Raw genomic sequence first — 20,101 nt, 5'->3', positions numbered from 1 at the left:
TGCAACAATAAAAAACTATCCATGTGTAAGGGCTAACTTACTTCCCCAGTCCCTCTCTGCAATGCTGGGGGGGAAAAGTCCCTTACACACGTATCACCCCAAAGTCTCAGTGATACCTTAACACAGGTGGTCCTTCAGGTCAGTGGTGTCTGCTTGAGGATCCAGGCATAGAGGTCTGTGTTTTTCTCTCAGGACACAGTCCTCCTTTTCCTTCTGTCAGCTCCCCTGTGAGCTAAGGAATGTCCTTCCTGTTACTCAGACCAGGCTTTTTCTAACAGTTCTAATCAGCCAGTTGGAGTCTGGTTAATTTTAGACTGCTGGATTTACTGTAGAGGCAGTTTCTCTCAACAGTGATTAGTACCTGTGACAGGGAGATAACTCCTAATATAGGAGCTTGTGGTTTTAGCAGCTTGCCTGGGCCTCCTGTCCTTCTTAGGTTGTGATTATACTGAAAAACGCCAGCGGCGTCGCATGGTGCGACGCCGCGCAGCTCAAAAACAAAATACATAAATCCAATTAAAGTAAACGTACCTGTAGTGACGTGCGTGCCGCTTGGAGAGGCAGGGTGGATGACTGGTGAGGAGACAGGGGAATTTGTTATTGGCAGGCGAAGGTAGCGTCACGTGAGCGGTCCAGCCAATGAGTGCGAACTCACGGCCACACCTCCAAGCCCCCTCTGCTACTCTTATTTATTTTATTTATTTATTTATAAAATGTTTTACCAGGAAGTAATACATTGAGAGTTACCTCTCATTTTCAAGTATGTCCTGGGCATAGAGTTAAGATGACAAATACTGTAATACATGGTTACAAATACAGTTAAATAAGTGAACAGGGTTATACATTATATACAAGACATTGCATGCAGTTAAAGATAATATATATTACAGGTGTGTGTAACAGTTACAGACCAGATTAAAATGTGAGACAGCTTTGTTTTGAAAGAGCTTAAACTGGTGGTGGATGTTAAAGTCTCCGTCCGGTAGGTTGTTCCAGTTTTGGGGTGCTCGGTAAGAGAAGGAGGAGCGGCCGGATACTTTGTTGAGCCTTGGGACCATGAACAGTCTTTTGGAGTCTGATCTCAGATGATAAGTGCTGCATGTGGTAGGCGTGAGGAGCTTGTTCAGATAGATGGGTAGCTTGCCCGAAAGTATTTCAAGGCAAGTCAGGAAAGGTGCACTTTTCGCCTAAACTCAAGTGATGACCAATCTAGTTCTTTGAGAATTTCACAGTGATGTGTGTTGTAGTTGCATTGGAGAACAAAACGGCATATTGAATTGTAGAGGGTGTCAAGTTTGCTAAGGTGGGTTTGGGGTGCCGAGCCGTATACTATGTCTCCATAGTCGATAATTGGCATTAGCATCTACTCTGTGCGATACGTTTTCTGACCAGCAGGCTTAGGGAGGATTTGTTCCTGTAAAGTACACTTAGTACTCTTCTCTCCTGTCTCCCCGGTATAATCAAGATGCCTCTCCACGGCAGGGTGATGTCACAGGATAGCTCTGCCTCCCTGCAGCTCTTGATATAATCCAGGCCTTAAGGTTGGTTTGGAGGTGCAGTCTGGCAGTCATGCAGTTTGCTGCCCTGGCTCTGCTTTATTTCTCCGGTTCTATAAGGACTAGATAGATCGTAGGACTTATGTGAGGGGTCTTGGTGGGTGTTTGTCTACACCTGCCTGTGTTTTCCTCAGATTGTGGGGGGAATTACCTCTGGTGAGGACCTTTAAGCACTGTTGCAATCAACTTTCTTCTCCCTTGGCAGCAGGTCCCCTCAATCCATTTCCCCGCATTTACCTCTCTCCATGATCGTGTCACCAGCAGCCTGTCAGTCACTGCTCCTCCCACGTGGCAGCTGGCACCTGCCTCTGCTATCTCCTTCTGCCTACACCTGCATAGAACAAGCCCTCTGGAGGTCCGAGGACCGCTGCAATGGGTATCTTCGGAGCACCACCGGGGACTGCCGATGCTAGCCTCAACAGCCCAGGCACCTGAGCCACCTGCAGTGATTCCTCCAGAGATCCGTTATCTTCTTTGCGACCTATGCACGTCGCACAGTCCCAGCGGCCATCTTGGGATGTGGGATGGAGGAGGAAGGGGTTTCCGGGGACAGGGTGGCTTCCATTGCCAGTAAGAGCTTTAAATTTATTGTGGGAGTAGGGGGACTCAGCATAAGTGGCTGAGCCATTTTAGACTTTTTTTTTTAGGTAATTTCTGAAATTTGTATCCTTTTATTTATTTTTTCCGGACAGAACAAAACTGGGATGCGACTTTCCTGCTGAACGTTCTTGCCACACCCCCATCTCTGTAAGATGTTGTTTTAAATTTTGTATGTTGGTATCACTTTAAGGATTTGCACATTTTTTTCGCTGTGTTTCATGTAACATGTACCCCAGTTACTGATTTTGTTAGTGTTACTGTCAGTATGTATAGTATGCCCCTAGGATACAGTTAATGTTTTATACTGTATGTATCAATTATGTATCAATATTTTCCCAGGGAAAATGTACTTATGAACAGTTTGTTGAGATTACTATTCTTACTGAATAGGTTACAAACACTAGGTATGTGCTTTTATTATTCTGTAATGTTGCTTTGTGTTCTATCTCAGAGAATATATGGATTACTCTGTGTATGACCTGGGGAATAGAATGTATGTATCTTTATATTCATCGAATGGGTTCGTGTAATAGCTTTGTTGGCAGCTATGATTGCTGGTTGTAAGCTACTCCATGCCTCAGTTCAGATATACAAATTATTTTACATGGTTGTGTGTGAGATGAGATCAGTACCGCTTATTACTTATATATTTGGTATATTTTTCTTATATTCCATGCTATATACTTTTTGGCTATACTGTAGGTGTGGTTATTATAAGGATGAAAACTACTGTGACTCTTTCAACCACTGCAATATAAGAATGTTTTCAATGTTTTTTTATACAAATACTTTACTGTGCATTTTTCAAGATGTAGTTGGATACTTATATTTAAAACTATATTATACTATGTTATTGATCTATATTGCGTATACTGTGTATTGACATAAAAAAAAGTAAACATTTGATGACATAATTGTGCCAAATCAAGGTTGGGTGGGCTATTGTATGGACCCTCCCTCTTGTTTAATGAGGTATTTATAGAAATGTCTTTGAGGTATATGAACTTACAGAGTACTATTTTACATGACAATAGGGCTTCCCTATTGGCTCCCCTGTTCCCTGTATGCCCAACGGCTCCTGTCCCTTAGGATTTCTACCCGCCACATTCTTGTCTTCCGAGGGTAGTGTCCAGGCCTGTCAAATCTAAAAAAGTCGACATGGCTATGGCAGAAGTGGGTGGTGGGCGTTGTCCATAAGGTGTACTAGCATGTGTATTACAGGATGTTCTGTCTCAGTCTCACATGCGGAAAGTTCCTGTTCTGTAGATGAGTCTGCAGCCTTGGTATAAGTCCTTGTTTTAGTTTTTTTCATGTTATATCTGAAAATTTGGTCATCTTGAAATTCTATTGAGTCTCGAATAAACTTACCGTGTTTCCTGCTTTTGATATCTGTTGTTAGTTTATCTACATTCAGTTTCAGTTTTTTCTCGAGTTCTATAAAGTCGGGATCGTCTTGTCAGGTATTTATATCTGTCAGTAGTTTATCTATTGCAGTATGTTGTTGCATGATGTACAGTAAGATCATGCACTATTTTATTGCATTTTATTAACCTACATGGGCCACCCTGTCAAGTGACACTGACACTGACACTAGTCAGTGGTAAATCCTTGGAGCACAAGCTTCCCATATCTAGTGGAGCCTTTATAATGCAACACAGTTTGACAAAACAATGTCATGGCCGTGCAAGCGGGAACAGAACAATTAAGAGAGGGATGATATTGACTTGACTTTGCCAAATATCCCAGAAGAAATAAAATAGGAAACATTATAGTTAATTAACAAGCACTACACGGTCTTCAATATGAATCCTTTTGATTTCAGACCGGCTATGTAAGTGCAATAATACACACATGCAAAACTCCAGGGAATTCTCCAATAACAGGATGGTTTACATTGCACGAAATGCAGGAAGCTAATGCAGTTAGAGAAAACAGTCTATGTGCTGCTGTTTGTATTTTAAGTAAAAAAATAAACAGAAGATTAGATGCTGATAAGATTATGTGTTGATTACTGGAAGTTAAACAATATCACCAGTAAGGATTCTATTTCTCTTTCTTGGATAGAAAATTCACTCTCTTACCATTTCTCAAACACTTGAGCAGTGGGTAATGGCAAGTGAGGGTGGCCCCAGAGAATTAAGGGAAAAATGCCTCTTACAGCTATGGAAATCATTGAAATTAAATTGGTGCCATTTGGAACTGCCCAGAGATTGATCGCTGGGCCTTCATTGATAACTGATTCGATAGTACCACTCATTACTAATAACCCAATGTTTACTCTCAATGCATATGATATATACTATATGCTATTAAGATTTATGATGATGCTAATGGGCCTATTTTTCTAGCTTCGATAAAATCATTGCCATATCAAATGTTTTGGCATGACCTAACTCACGGTCTTACGTTTGTGTATCACAGTATTCAGAAAGAGTTATCGCAAGTCAGAAACCATGAGGTAGGAAAATGCTATACCGCTCGGGATAGCAGTGCCTTTATCTCTCTCTTTTTCTACGTTCTGCCCCTGTGTTCTTCCTGCAGTCTGTAAGAACTGCACAGAGAGGGCTGCATCTCCCTGCACAGCTCTTACAAGCGATTACACTGTTTTTATTGTATTTTAATAACACAGTATTGAAGCAGGGGGTCTCCAAAGCTGAACCACATTAATTTCAGCCTCAGGGACCCCATGCTTCTCGAGTTACAGGCCCCGGTATGGGGTGCCAGTATCTTTGCAACATTTAAATGTCCCGGACACGTGACAGGGGAGATTTAAACAATGCCGGGAGATACCGGCATCCCATACCAGGGCCTGTAACCCGGGAAGCAGGGGGTCTTCGGGGCTGACATTAATGTGGTTCAGCTCCAGAGACACCTGCTTAAATACGGTGTTATTAAAATAAAAGTAGCTTCATTACCTTAGCGGCTAGCCGCTAAGATAATGAAGGGATTAAACCAGAGTACCTTTTTTGGGGGGTAAAGGGGCTGGGTGAAGGAGTACTTGCACCAGGGTGGTTTGTTAGGTCTACCGAGAAGGTTTCAGGATGGGTTAACCCCTTCATTACCTTATCAATTACTACTGCTAAGATAATGAAGGAGTTAACCTCTCCCGCTACCCAGCCAGGACGCCTAACCCCCGTCCCTAGGCATCTAATCCCTTCACTCACCCTCACTACCCCCAGTAAACATTAAAATATGATACAACAACCAATACTATCCAATACACTCATTGATTGCCAGTGTGGTTACCTATGCCCTCAATAGGAGCAAAGATAACCCCAATAGAAATTAATGTGCACCCTACTACCCACCCCTTTTACTCCCAACAACCCTGCCCCCAACATGTATATTACAGTAATGGGCAAAATCCCTATTATCTAGATCTGAAAAATAGCGAATTTTCCCATTTAAAATAAAACATTACCCAGCCAGCATATAGTCAATTAAAGTTATACTGCCAGGATGAAGAATGCCCTCGTCCTCATCTCTGTCCTCTGTCTTCTATGGGAAGCAACATTAAAATTAAAAAACGAACTACTGGCCACTAACCCCTTAATTGACTTAGCGGGTATTAACCACTATAGTACTTAAGGGGTTAACCTCACCCACTACCCATCCTGGAAGCCTAACCACCCTCCCCGGGGCAACTATCTCCATCCCCCACCCTTTCTACCCCCATCACTACACATACAAATCGGCAAAAGCACTAGTAGTGAAAAATAATATTTACAGTACAATATAACAGTACAAAACATTACAAAACATTACAAAGTAGCCAATAGAACACTTGATTATCACTGTGGCAAACCATACCCACAATATGGGCATGGATTCCCACAATGGCAATGAATGGGCAATCTAAAAAAACAACCATAAAATAAAATACATTTCAATTCAATAAAAACAAACATTTGCCAATACACCCATTGATTGTTACTGTGGTAAACCATGCCCACGATATGGGCATGGATTGCCACAAAGGCAACCTTTAAAAAAAATCACAAAATAAAATACATTACATTTAAATAAAAACAAACATTTGCCAAAAAATTAATTGATTGTCAATGTGCTTATCTATACCCTCAAAGGGGCATAGATAAAGACTTTGCCTGGCAATAGGCATCCTAAAAATAGACAATTACATAAAATACAATCAATGTGTTTCTTACCTTTGCCGTAATGAACATTCATCCTCCTCATCCAACAGCAGCATCAACTCTGGCCCCATGATGCAATGATCCTCAGCAGTATGATGCAAAGAAGTCCATGATGCTCAGTCGCTTGAAGAGGAGGCACTGGTGAGTAGTTCTTCTTTCTTCTCTTCTTTCTTCTCCAACAGGTCATGGAGATGTTAATCTGACTGTAGATTCATTATGTTAATTGTTTAAAACCTTTTCACTGCCCTAATGATGTACCTAGTAAGGCACTTGCCCTAGAACTCAAGGGACTCTTGTGCTATACCAATTACCCCATCATATTAATGCTTGCTTTCTAGGCTAGCCGCTCCAGTCAAAGGGGAGCACATTCAACTTTCAGAATCACAACCGGATGACATACATGGAGGTGCTGTGGCAATCGGGCTCTGCCGCACTTCTGGCATCAAAAAGATTAAAGTTCTGTGTTAGGATTTGCACTCCTCTATTTCTTATACCTTGATAACCAATATTGTACGTACTTCTTTAGCTGATGACTCTTTTACTGATTACTACCCACTGGCTAATTGATATTAAAAAATGAACATCCCCCTCCCCACAACCCACCCATGCAAATACATCTAAAACCTACTCCTCCACACAAACCCCCGTGTCACAACACGCAACTCCCCCATAACACCTTCACCTCTCACAACACCCTCAATCCCCCATCACAACACACTCACACCCCACCACCCACAATATGCTTACCCCCCACAACAACATGCCAACCCCCACAACACTCTCCCCCCACTACTACCACCATTACCCACCCCCCACCCCGCCCCTGAGATACAAAAGGCAGAAAAGGTGGATATGAATGATGTGTGGCAATATCAAGAGACCGCATATAAATTTAAAGCTTGGGCTGCAGCATTGTGAATTGGAGAAAAAGTCCTTTAAAAATAAAAAATTACAACTTTATTTCATATAGCAATTATCTTCCAATGGGACTCAAAGAGCTTCACAATTAAAATATAGTGCATGTTATGCAACACTGTACATAATATTTTAGAGGCACAGTCCCTGTGCCAACGATCGTATAATCTATGTTTGGTACATGAGGCACAGAGAGATAAAGTGCAATAATCTGTACCCCATTGACGAATATGTTGACGCTTCATACATAAACGATAATAATATTAATAATAATAATAATGTGGCTTTCTCAAGGACAAGAGCCAAGGATCGCAATACAACTACTCAATGAGGTATTCCTTCAACCCTAGTGAGCTTGCCTGAAAATGGGAATCAACTTCCTACAGTTTCTCAGTTTCTTTTATCACAGAGCTGTGATATGAAGAAGGGAAGCTCATGGGATGTAGTGTTTCCACAATTGATGATTATTACTCCACCACACTGGCATTTAGAAATAAGAGTGAAAACAATTCAGTTTGATACATTGCATATTTATGCTCAGAAATGACATAGATACAATTAGAACTGTTAGCAAAACTAGCACCATACGTTTCATTCAACACAGGAACAATTATATTTATTCTTCCCTTGTGTGGCATGCCAATACTAGCAATCATATATTTGATTTACAGTATGTCTTGCATAGGAAATAGACAAAGGATTAGTAGCTTGTGCCAACAAATTGCTAAATTTATGTTCACAATTAAAGATTCAATAGAAAACAAATGTTTTTCACACTCCTTCTGCAAAGACAGTCTCCTTTTGAATGTAGGGCAGGGGAAATACTTAATTATATAATAATTACTTTAGTTTTTTTTTCTTGAATAGTGCCGCCAGTTTAGACAAGTCAACCACAAGTCTCTGACCCGTAAAGCGTACAATTTATGTTTTTGGAGCCTGAGGCACAGGGAGATGTAGTGACTTGCCCAAGGTCACAAGGAGCTGACATTGGGATTTTTTTTGTTGGGAGTGTCTTTCCTCACAGTCACCCCTACAGTGAAAGCAGCATTAAGCATTTGGCTGTTTACATGTGTTGTACTATACATTATCTGTATTTAAGTACCATTTTTAAAAATCCAATGTGTGCTAATCTATTTTTTCAATTCAACCGGCTGTTAGCTCAAGGAAAGAGCTGCACAAACAATGCAAATGTCTGTATCTTGTATTTCGTAGCAACGACTTCAGGGTAGTAGGCATTATTGTAGAGGTAAGAGAGGGGGGAGAAATACCAAACAGGGGGATAATTGCAGTGTCAGCCTAGGGGAGAACCGCCATGAACCATGAATTACCTCCCTGGCTGATCAACTGCAATTGGAGATAACCTCTCGATGGAAGTAACCGGTGTGGAGTGCGCAAAAGTACTCGCTATAGTTGCACCGTGTCCCGTTCCTCTTGGCCATGCAGAACTCACATGAAGCTTCCGCGTCCCTCGTCGGCGTCTCTCCGATCACGGAAGTCCAAAGAAAAAAAGTAGGATCCAAATGACAGCAAAGCTTGACGAACTGCAGCAATCGCCAGCCAAAAGTTTTGATTAAAAAAACTTTATTTAACTACATAAAAAATGGTATTGTTTCACATACAAAAATCTCCTCCTTTCTGGGAGGAGGAGCTTTTTGTATGTGGAACAATACAATTTTTTATGTAGTTAAATAAAGTGTTTTTAATCAAAACCTTTGGCTAGTGAGTTCTGCAGTTCGTTAACCTTTGGTGTCACTCGGATCCTACTTCTTTTCTGTGTGCTAATGTATGTCTAGTCAAACAGAAATGTTCTTACTGCACATTCTGAAAGTGTTTTTAATGTCTAGATATTTCCTGTGTGGTCAGACATTCAACTGAAAGGTTCTGACCTATCAAAATTCTATTACAGTATGTCGGAATAATTTCACTCAATGTCAAGCAAGAGTTTGTTTGCAATAATACATCTAGTACAGTTTTAAAACAAATTCAGATATCCTGCATTTATATGTGACTATTCCATTTCATATCCCAGCAAAAAAGAGTTTTATTATTGACCTATATAGCTATAACACACCACGTGTAATAACACATAAAGCCTGTGATTACTGGGTTATTGCTTGACATGCACTTAAGTACTTCCTTTTACTTTTGAATGACATTCATTGATGTGGTTACTTAGTTCTCATGGCTTTTAGTAATTTTACAATAAGACTGCTGTCAATCAACCTCCATTAGAAATAGTATTAAAGATCCCAAGTGAAAGGAGAACTATTTGAAGTCCATAGAAATTAAGGAAGTAGGTACATTTCTCCTCTGGATTAAAACAGGGATTTTCTTAACAATAAAACATGTGAAAGTATTTAATCAATATAAATTATTGATGCATTGCCACCTATATAAATATAAAATGTAAGTGTTACTAATAATGAAAGGCTACTGTAATAATACCAACTTACAGTAGGCCCAGATCCACAAAACTTCATTAAGTCAAGGCCACACAGCTAACGTAGCCAGCTAATGCTGGGATAAAATACCCTGATGTAAGCTGCCAGTAGTGCTGGCTCGTGTTAACATACTCTAATGAAGATGCCAGGTACAGCTGCAGCCGCGGTTATCCTAATGCGGCCGTAGCCGCGCCGCTCGGATAACCGCGGCCAGATGCGGTCTGTTATGTTTTTTTTCCGTAGCGGTTTGCGATATGTTAGCGCTCAGATTTTTAGCGCTGTCTGCAATACTGCAATACCGTCTAAAAACACATGTGGGCATTCGCGAGCTGTTGTCTTAAAAGTCTAATATCAATTCAACCTACAGTACAGCCATACATTTTCTGCAAGTCTGTGTGTGCGCGAGCAGTAATTGTAAATTGGAACATTTATACAGTATTACAAAAATATAACGTCGCGTCTTCTTGACTATAAAATTATCACATTTCTATATGTATTATTTAGTAATCAATACTTTTACTTCTTTTCATACTGTTTTTATATTATGCGCATGCGTGTACTGTACAGTACAGTATGTCTCATTTGAACATTATTGAAACGCGTGTTACAGTATCACATTTCGGCGCATTAAACATTATGATGACGTTTTGAAAATATTTCTTTGAACTAATAATCCATTATACAGCGCTCTCGCCCCCGCACACACAAAAGGCTCAAGGATTTCAACTTCTTATCTACACCTCTTCCACACCATTCATTTATAATGGATGGCTTTCTGGCTTGAATCTTCCCGAGCATGGGCTTACATTCCTGCTCATGGGACATTGTTGATTATTAATGCGCATGCATGTATAACTTCCCATTCAATTAGAAGCTCTACAGTAGTCTGAAAATAAAAGTATTTTTTTTTGTTTTTACTTTTCTCGACAATTCTTGATATTCTGAGAATCAAGTTTTACAAATATATTTTTTTTACGGTTATCTGGATATTATGAGAATCAATCAGTACTGGTACTTTTTAAATCTACACTAGTCATGCACGTTCTTTCTGAGGTGGGTGGCATAGTACTGTGATTTTTATTTGGGGGTGTGGGGATCAAAACATTATTCTGACCTGTTGAAAATATGTCTTGAACTACAGATAATCCTCATACAGCTTCCCCACCTCCCCCCTCCCCCACACACACAAGGCTCAAGGATTTCAACTTCTTATCGACACCTCTCACAAACTATTCATTTTCAAATAATTGGCTTTGTGGCTTTAATCTTCCCGAGCCTGCTCTCACAGTTCTGCGCCTGTGTGTAATTCTATTAGGGACCTTGTTGATTATTAATGCGCATGCGTGTATAACTTCCAATTCAATTAGAAAGCTCAAGGATTTCAACTTCTTATCGACACCTCTCACAAACCATGAGAATAACTCATCCATCCACCCCCCCAACCCTTTGAGGCTTTATTTACAGTAACGCATGCGCACATGTGATAATCCCTTCCCGAATTTAATATGTTAATCTGATTAGCCCTTGTGGGCCCTTAAACCACTCCCCCCACTTCACACACAAGTCAAGGGGAGGGGGGTGTTCCAATGATTCTAATTATCGTGAATGTAAAGAAATATTTATTTTATTTTATCAGGAATAAAAAATACAAATAATCATGAATAATACAAATGTCAGTCTTTATCTTCTTTGTACTGTAGTTCTTCTGTCAGTTGAAAATTGAGGGCCGGTGGATAATCATGGAAGAATGAAAAATACAAATAAGCGTGAATAAGGCAAATTTATAATAATAAAAACAGTAATACAAATTTTTAGTCTTTCTCTTCCTCGTCATGGTCACATTGCATTCTGTAGTTAATTGAGAGAGGGGGGTTTGTGTAAATCATGACTGTGGATACACTATACACACAGTTCACACAATTTACACATGCTACCCCCCACCCCGCCAGTCCTTTTTTTGTGCAGATCTCTCTGAAAAGGAAAGAAATAATGTGCGCTGTTAAGTGCATATAATGGCATTGTGTACAGTATAACTACTCCATATTGGACTATGCAGTTACTACTGTCAAACTGCTGTATACTGGAACTTATTATACATTATAACTACTGTATAACTACTATAAAATACTTTGTAACAAGATTGGTAGTGCAGCTCTCTCTGAAAAGAAATAATGAGTGCAGTTAAGTGCATGCTGAATACTGTAAAAAAAATCTGTGCCATCTTACCTGTATCATACTGTACTTGGTGTGCTTGTACTTACCATACTACAGTTCTGTACCATACTACCTTCCTGATGCTTGCCCATTACGCTATATGACAATGGGCAACACAGTCGCAATATGGTCGATATATTCATTACATCGTTCCATGGTGAGTACATCATTCCAAAAACTCAGTATGCCATTCGCCAACTCATTCTTTTTTGAGGGTTTCACCACTTTTCGGATATGATCCTTCAGCTGATGCCAGACCATTTTGATAGGATTGAAGTCTGGTGATCTGTCATTGGAGGGGGGGGGAAAGGGGAGAATTAGTTAAAGAGATACACAGTAAACAGTGGGAAAAAATGAGACACGATTACCGTACTTACTACGCTGGCGTCTTCACCCAGTTGATACCTCAGGCAAGAATATGCGCAGTTGACGCGGTGTGCTTCGGATCGTTATCCTGGTAGAAACGGTGACCATCTGGGAATTCACGAGTGATGAATGGGTAGGTTTACCATATATTGTACATTTAAAGTTATGATGGGTGAAATAGGCGACAAAAAACCTCCACTGTTAGCATAAGTGATATTCTTTATTGGCTATATGCTAACGGTGGAGGTGTTTTTGGTCACCTTTTTCACCCACCATAACTTAAAATTTATATGGTAAACCTACCCAGCCTGGAAATTTATCAAAGCAAGTATAAACCAACCTCACACTGATGATACCCATCAAGGTTGAAACATGTCTGTGAGTGGTTTATACTTGCTTTGCTAGTCCCTTGCTATGTTTAAAAGCTGTGTGAACGGAGATGCATCAGCTTAAATGGGCTCCATGTGAATGGATATTCCAGGCAAAAGGTGACACACTGTGTGCTCATTTGCATGTCATTTCCCAGAATCCCCTGCTGTAGTGGGAGCACTGTATGCTTGGTGATAATGGTTGAAAGGCAGGGTTGCAGACCTGTCTAAGACATGTGAATGTGCTCACAAGTGATATTCTTTATTGGCAATATGCTAACGGTGGAGGTTTTTTGTCGCCTTTTTCACCCACCATAATTTAAAATGTATATTTATTATTTATTTATTTATTTATAAAATATTTTACCAGGAAGTAATACATTGAGAGTTACCTCTCGTTTTCAAGTATGTCCTGGGCACAGAGTAAAACAAATAATACATGGTTACAAGTACAGTTACATAAATGAACAGGGTATACATTATATACAAGACATTGCGTGCACAGTTAAAGAAAATATATATTATGAGCGTATTAAACAGTTACAGACCAGGTTAAAATGTGAGACAGCCTTAGATTTGAAAGAACTTAAACTGGTGGTGGATGTGAGAGTCTCTGGTAGGTTTTTCCAGTTTTGGGGTGCACGGAAGGAGAAGGAGGAACGTCCGGATACTTTGTTGAGCCTTGGGACCATGAATAGTCTTTTGGAGTCTGATCTCAGGTGATAAGTGCTGCAAGTGGTAGGGGTGAGGAGCTTGTTCAGGTAGCTGGGTAGCTTGCCCATGAAGAATGTAAAGGCAAGACAGGAAAGGTGAACTTTGCGCCTAGACTCTAGTGTTGACCAATCTAGTTCTTTGAGCATTTCGCAGTGATGTGTGTTGTAGTTGCATTGGAGAACAAAATGACAAATTGAATTGTAGAGGGTGTCAAGTTTGCTAAGGTGGGTTTGAGGAGCCGAGCCATATACTATGTCTCCATAGTCAATAATTGGCATTAGCATCTGCTGTGCGATACGCTTTCTTACCAGGAGACTTAGGGAGGATTTGTTCCTGTAAAGTACCCCTAGTTTGGCATAGGTCTTGGTTGTCAGGGTATCAATGTGTATTCCGAATGTTAAGTGGGAGTCAAACCATAAACCCAGGTATTTAAAACTAGTGACAGGTGTTAGGGTGGTGTTAGCATTGGTTCTAATCCGGAGCTCAGTCACTGGAAGCTTTACAAATTTAGTCTTGGTCCCAAATACCATTGTTACAGTCTTGTCAGTGTTTAAAAACAGTTTGTTTTGGGAAATCCAGTTGTCGAGTCTCTAAAAGTCAGACTGAAGTATGTGTTGAAGGTCAAAGAGGCTATGGCTGTGTGCATATAGGATAGTGTTATCTGCATACATGTGTATTGAGGCTTCCTTACAAGCTGTGGGAAGATCATTAATGAACACTGAGAAGAGTAGGGGCCCCAGAACAGAGCCTTTGCGGGACACCACAGGTGATATCCAGGGGGTTGGAGTTAGAGCCTGAGATGGACACATGTTGGGATCTTCCTGATAGGTAGGACTGAAACCAGTTTAAAGCATGTTTCCCTATTCCAGAGCTCTGGAGTTTGTTAAGCAGGATAGCATGATCAACTGTGTCAAAAGCCTTTGCAAAATCTAGGAATACTGCACCAGTGAGTTGTCCCCGTTCCATTCCACACTGGATTTCATTGCAAACTTTTAGCAGGGTAGTTACGGTGGAGTGTTTGGGATGAAAACCAGATTGCAATTGTCTAGGGAAATTTGTCTTGGTATAGAAATCGCTTAATTGGGAGTGGACACATTTTTCCATGACTTTGGATAGAATTGGGAGAAGTGAGATTGGCCTGTAGTTTGAGACAGTGTTTTTGTCCCCACTTTTGAAGATTGGGACAACTCTGGCAGTTTCCATGTCTTAGGGATATGGCCTGCAGGCAGGATAGAGTTGACTATTGACGCAATTGGTTTGGCAATGGCTGGGGCACCAAGTTGTAGGAACCTAGATTGTAGTAAGTCGGGTCCACATTGGCTGCTTAGTTTTAGTTTGAGGAGCGCTTGTATAATCTCCTCTTCAGATACTGGGCCAAATTGAAAATTGTGAGCAGTGTTGGGAGGGGGTGGGACTGTAGGGGTACTCCCAGGATGAGATTCAGGCTTGTGGTTTGTGCTGCGTTTCGCTAATAAGTTAGTGGCACACCCCACAAAGTAATCATTGAATGCATTTGCAATGTCAGTGGGGTTTGTCAGAGTAATATCCCCCTTAGTGATATTACTTGGTTGTTGATGGTTAGGAGGCTGGAATGTATTGTTGATAATCTTCTAGAAGTTAGCTGGGTTTGATGTATTCTGGTGGAGATTGTCAGAGTAATATTGTGCTTTTGCATGCCTTGTTTGCCTTGTGTACATGTTCCGCATGCATCTGTAGTGATTGAGATCCTTGGTAGTGCCAGTTACTTTGTAGCTTTTCCACAAGGCATCCCCGAACTGGTAGAGTGCTGTAAGGTCAGGTGAAACCCATGGAAGGTGGGCCCCCCGTACCCTTATTTTGCATAGTGGAGCATGGGTATCGCAGAGTTTTAAGAACTCGGATTGGAAATACTCGAGCGCAGAATCAGGGTCGGGAATTAAATCGATTCTGTGCCATGGGAAGTTGGTAAGGTCATCCAGAAACTGTTGTGGGTTAAAGTTTTTAAATGTTCTAGTGAGGAGAACTTTAGGGCTTGAATGGGGCGGTTTAATTTTTCTTACACAGTACACTATTGCATGGTCACTGAAAATATCAGGAAGGATGCCAGAGGATTGGATTCTCCTGGGATTTTAGGAGAGAATCCAGTCTAGCAAGGAATGGTTATGCGATTTCCGGTATATCCTTGTGGGTTGGGAAATGAGTTGCGATAGGTTAAGTGACTTGAGTTGTATCTGGATTTTGTGGTTTTTAGGGTCAAGCCAATTGAAGTTGAAATCCCCAAGAACTAGCAGCTCACTCTTCTCATTCAGAGAGGAAATGGAGCCAAGAAATTGGGTGATATCAGTCAGGGATTGTAGAGGGGCTTTATTGGGCGGTAGATGCCAGCAAGCAAGATGGGCTTAGAAAAGGGGAGGCAGATTTTGCCAACTAGAATTTCAAAAGAGAATGGGCTTGGTGGGCAATTTAACAGTGTAAATTGTAAGGTGTCTGCAATATAAAATAACACCCCTCCTCCTCTCTTTGACCTATCTCTCCTAAAAATGGAGTATCCTTGAATGGCAATATTTGCATCAGGGGTTTAAGGGGATAGCCATGTTTCTGTAAGGTTTTGTACTTGTTTTTCTAGTCCCATGCTGTGTTTAAAAGCTGTGTGAACTGCGATACATCAGCTTAAATGGGCTCCATGTGAATGGATATTCCAGGCAAAAGGTGATACATTGTGTGCTCATTTGCATGTCATTTCCCAGAATCCCTTGCTGCAGTGGGAGCACTGTATGCTTGGTGATAATGGTTGAAAGGCAGGGTTGCAGACCTGTCTAAGACATTCTAAGACATGTGAATGTGCTTTCAAGTGATATTCTTTATTGGCTATAAATATATATATATTTATATATATATATATATATACACACACACACATACATACATATATACATACATACAGTGAGGATTCGCCATTCTGGCGGCTGGAGGGCTGGAGACCCTCTTCTCACCTGGGAACCCCTGCCACGACAGACGTTCAGGATGCGGGATCTCTTGGCCCTGCTAGGCGCGCGAGCGGACTACACGCAGTCAGCCTGTCCTCCAGCAGGCCTAGTCTCAATGCAGGCGTGCGGCACGCGTGTTCCCCCAGTCTCTGCCTCCAGTGTCAAGCAGGCCCGGCGCGGGAGTGGTGCATGCACCAGACTCTGCCCCCTGACCTCAATGAACTCATGGAACAGCACACCCTCGGATCCGCCTCCAAGACTAGGGCACGCTCGGCAGAGGGACATGCGTGTGCAACAGTGATGCGCGACCAGGTCGCCAGCCTTCCACATCGGCGACGCGCGCGACACATAGTTCCGCCTCCGCTCCCAATTTGGCTGTGTCATAGGGCACACCTGTGTGACCCAGCAGCCTATCGGATTCTCCTCCTCTGCTCTGTCCTCGCTCTTCATTGTCTGATGCGCTTTAAATAGCTGCATTGCTCATTCACTCATTGCTGAGCATAACCTTATGTGATGTTGTGTCTTGCTGCATCCTGCCTTGTGCCTTGCTGCAATTCTGCCATGTACCACGCTGTACCCTGCCTTGATCCTTCTGCTGCCTTACCCCTGCTTGGTATCTGGACTCCTGAACTCTCTACACCTGATCTCGGCTATCCTCAACGACTACTCTCCACTCTCCAATCCTGACCTTGGCAAAGTACCCCAACGATCCACGACTCTCCAATCCTGACCTTGGCAAAGTACAGCAGAGACTGCGACTATTCTAACACAAACCAGTGGCAATCGCCAAAAAGACCCAGGTACATGCTGGATACATGCCTTAAACTTGTCTTAAACTAGACCCAGCATTTCTGCATTGATTAATGGCCCATCAGATTAACAGCGGGGGTCCCTGGCAGTCCCATTCAAACTGAATGGGACTGCCAGGGACCCCTACTGTGTTAATCCTATGGGTCATTAGTCAATGCAGAAATGCCTTAAACTTGCCTAAAACTAGCCAGGTTACACCCAGCACATACCCAGAATGTCACCGGGCTAGTTTAAGGCAAGCTTTAGAATACTCGTGGTCTCGTCTGTACCCCAACGATCCGCTACTCTCCAATCCTGATCATTGCAAAATAACCCAACGATCCGCTACTCTCCAATCCTGACCATGGCAAAGTAATCCAACGATCCGCTACGCTCCAATCCAGGCCCAGCAAGGATAAGCGACTACTCTACCTTCTATACTCCTGATCTGGCTTGCAAGACCAATCTACACTCTAGGCGTGCCCTCGCGGTTGTGGGTTGGCATTTATACAATTCCCTACCTCAGCCTCGCGGTCACATCTGGTTTGTGGTGAGCTACGCGTTACACATACATACATACATAGAGAGAAGACACCGGCACATGAACCGTGGAGAAATCCTTGAGCCGGTCTCAGTTGAGGTCTGTGCAGCAGTTCCTCCAGTCTCAGTGTCCAGCACTGGATCCCAGAAGTGACGTCTCTCACGAGTATTTGCCTTCGTCTTCACGCCTGGAATTTCAGCTTCAGACACTGGAGTCCACTCTTAGCTCCTTCTCTGTCAGTTTGGTATCCACCAAACATAAGGTGCCGTAATGAAAGGTCTGGCTCTGTGCTGACACCAATACTCCTATCTCAATAGCCCTCCTAGTTTCGCACACCTGACTTCATCAGGTATGTATCTCTTACTGCACGTCTTTACAGACAGGTAGAACCCAGTTGGATTCACACAGAATGAGTCCCAATAAAATGCAGGAACCCCGCTGTGTTAATCTGATGGGCCATTAAGTCTGCTTTCAGCTAACTCGCAAGGTATTTGATTGGAATCTCAAAGTTTTTGGTGAGATGTGGTCGAATACAGGCTGCTGCATCTGTAGATACATTTACTTAAAGATAAATTACAATTTTTATGTTTTTTACTAATGTCATTTACTTAATCAAGTGTTTATATTAGGAATTACATAATGAGAAAAGGTATTTATATTTACTTAAATAGGTTATATAGTGATTTAAAGTAATTTATCTCTATGCATTTTTATACAATTGGACATTTAAAATGGCCACACTTTTCCTTGATTCGAATTCTTGTCGACTGCATATATTCAAATGAATTGTTCATACCCTATTACTAGGTTGTTAAATAATAATGTATTTTGTACTAGGTTGTACTATTACTAGGTTGTTAAATGCACTCTGATATATAACATATAGAACTATATAAAGTATATACATAATTTATCTTTTGGTTTATATCAATGTGTGTGATCCTGAACTGTCACAGTGAAAGGGTTAATGTTGTAGGCATATAAGGAAATGCTACTGATGAGTTGCTCCTTGTACCTGATGAAGGGTGGGCGTGTCCTCCTCGAAACGTTGTGTTTGATACTTGATGTCCCTGCACGGATACTTAACAAAATACGGATCAATCCGAATGGTGCCAACATTGCCCTGTTGCAACTGTTTTCTTTTCTCCAGATTGCCTATGGTGTACAACTGGTAGGTTGGCACCAAGCATTTTCCATGGGAAACCAGATGGGTCACCACGTGAGCATCTGCAAGTGTGATATGTCAATTCTCTCTATTTCTCTGCCTCCGGGTCCCCCATACCATCTGTGATATAGCAGTCTTCTGGTCCTATGTTTAACGTTCTTAATATTTAATTGTATTATAATACATACAGTAGTTCTTTAATAATTATAGTTCTTTAATAGTGCATTTATTTTAAAGTACATTTATTAAAAGTTAGTTTTTAATCATGTCACTATTCATTTACATCACACTATGAATTAAAGTACGCCAACTTTGGATTTCTGTCCTTTCTTAAGGACTTTTTTTTTACTCTTTAATAGGGACGCAACAAAGAGAAGAGAGGCTGAGAATTATTTAGAGGTGATTAGGTTATCCTCACAGCAGCATGTTGAATGGTTTGAAGGGTAAAAAGCTTTGAATTTAGGAGACAAGTAAAGAGAAGGTTGTAATAGTCCAGAAAGGATAACATGAGGGCATGCATTAACATTTTAGCAGTAAAGAAAAAGAGACAAGATTTAGCAATAGCATTAAGATAGAGTCAAATACGATACCTAAACAACGCGTTTGGGAAACTTGGTGGATTGTAGTGACTAGAGATAGGTGAAACTGTCAAAGTTTGTTTCCCGGAAATTTCCTGAGCTTCCTATTAAAAATCTGTTCCGTGGTGTAGAATCTGTCGACGGATTGATCCAGTTTCAATCCATGTGGATTAATCCAAAACTGACATTGGATACAATTCGCACTGATTAGAAAAATCCAATCCCCATATTCAGAAATTTGTTGGAGGATTGAAAGAGTGCAATTCATGAATTTTAACAATTCGATGACGGATTTCAAGAGTAATATTAATTAATTAGCCAAATGAATTACTATCCGCAGAATCGCCAATCCGTTTTAGAATTTAAAAAAAAATCCTCTAATGGATTGCGGAATCCACGGATTGTCAATGATAAAAAGAAAATCCGGAAAGATGAATCGCCCTTTTTGAGATTGATTCACAGAATTCCACAGACCAAAAGAACCACCCAATCCGAGGTGGATCCAAATCCGCCAAAACAAAATGACCTATCTATAGCTGTGTTAGAAAAGTGCATAATGGGGCTTTATTTAGGTGGGAGCAGCAAAATATTTGACTTTTTGAGTTTAAGGCTGAGGCCCTGCTATGGTCGGCAGCTGTCTGGAGCAACGGGAGGGTTGGAGGCAGGGGGCTTGGGAGGGAGGTGTGATCTGCACTGTCTTCTGTACAGCATTACAGCATGGCAGTATTCCCCGT

The sequence above is a fragment of the Ascaphus truei genome, chromosome 2 (genome assembly GCF_040206685.1).
Source record: "Ascaphus truei isolate aAscTru1 chromosome 2, aAscTru1.hap1, whole genome shotgun sequence".
In the NCBI taxonomy this organism is placed as follows: domain Eukaryota; kingdom Metazoa; phylum Chordata; class Amphibia; order Anura; family Ascaphidae; genus Ascaphus; species Ascaphus truei.
This window is presented reverse-complemented; position numbering follows the sequence as displayed.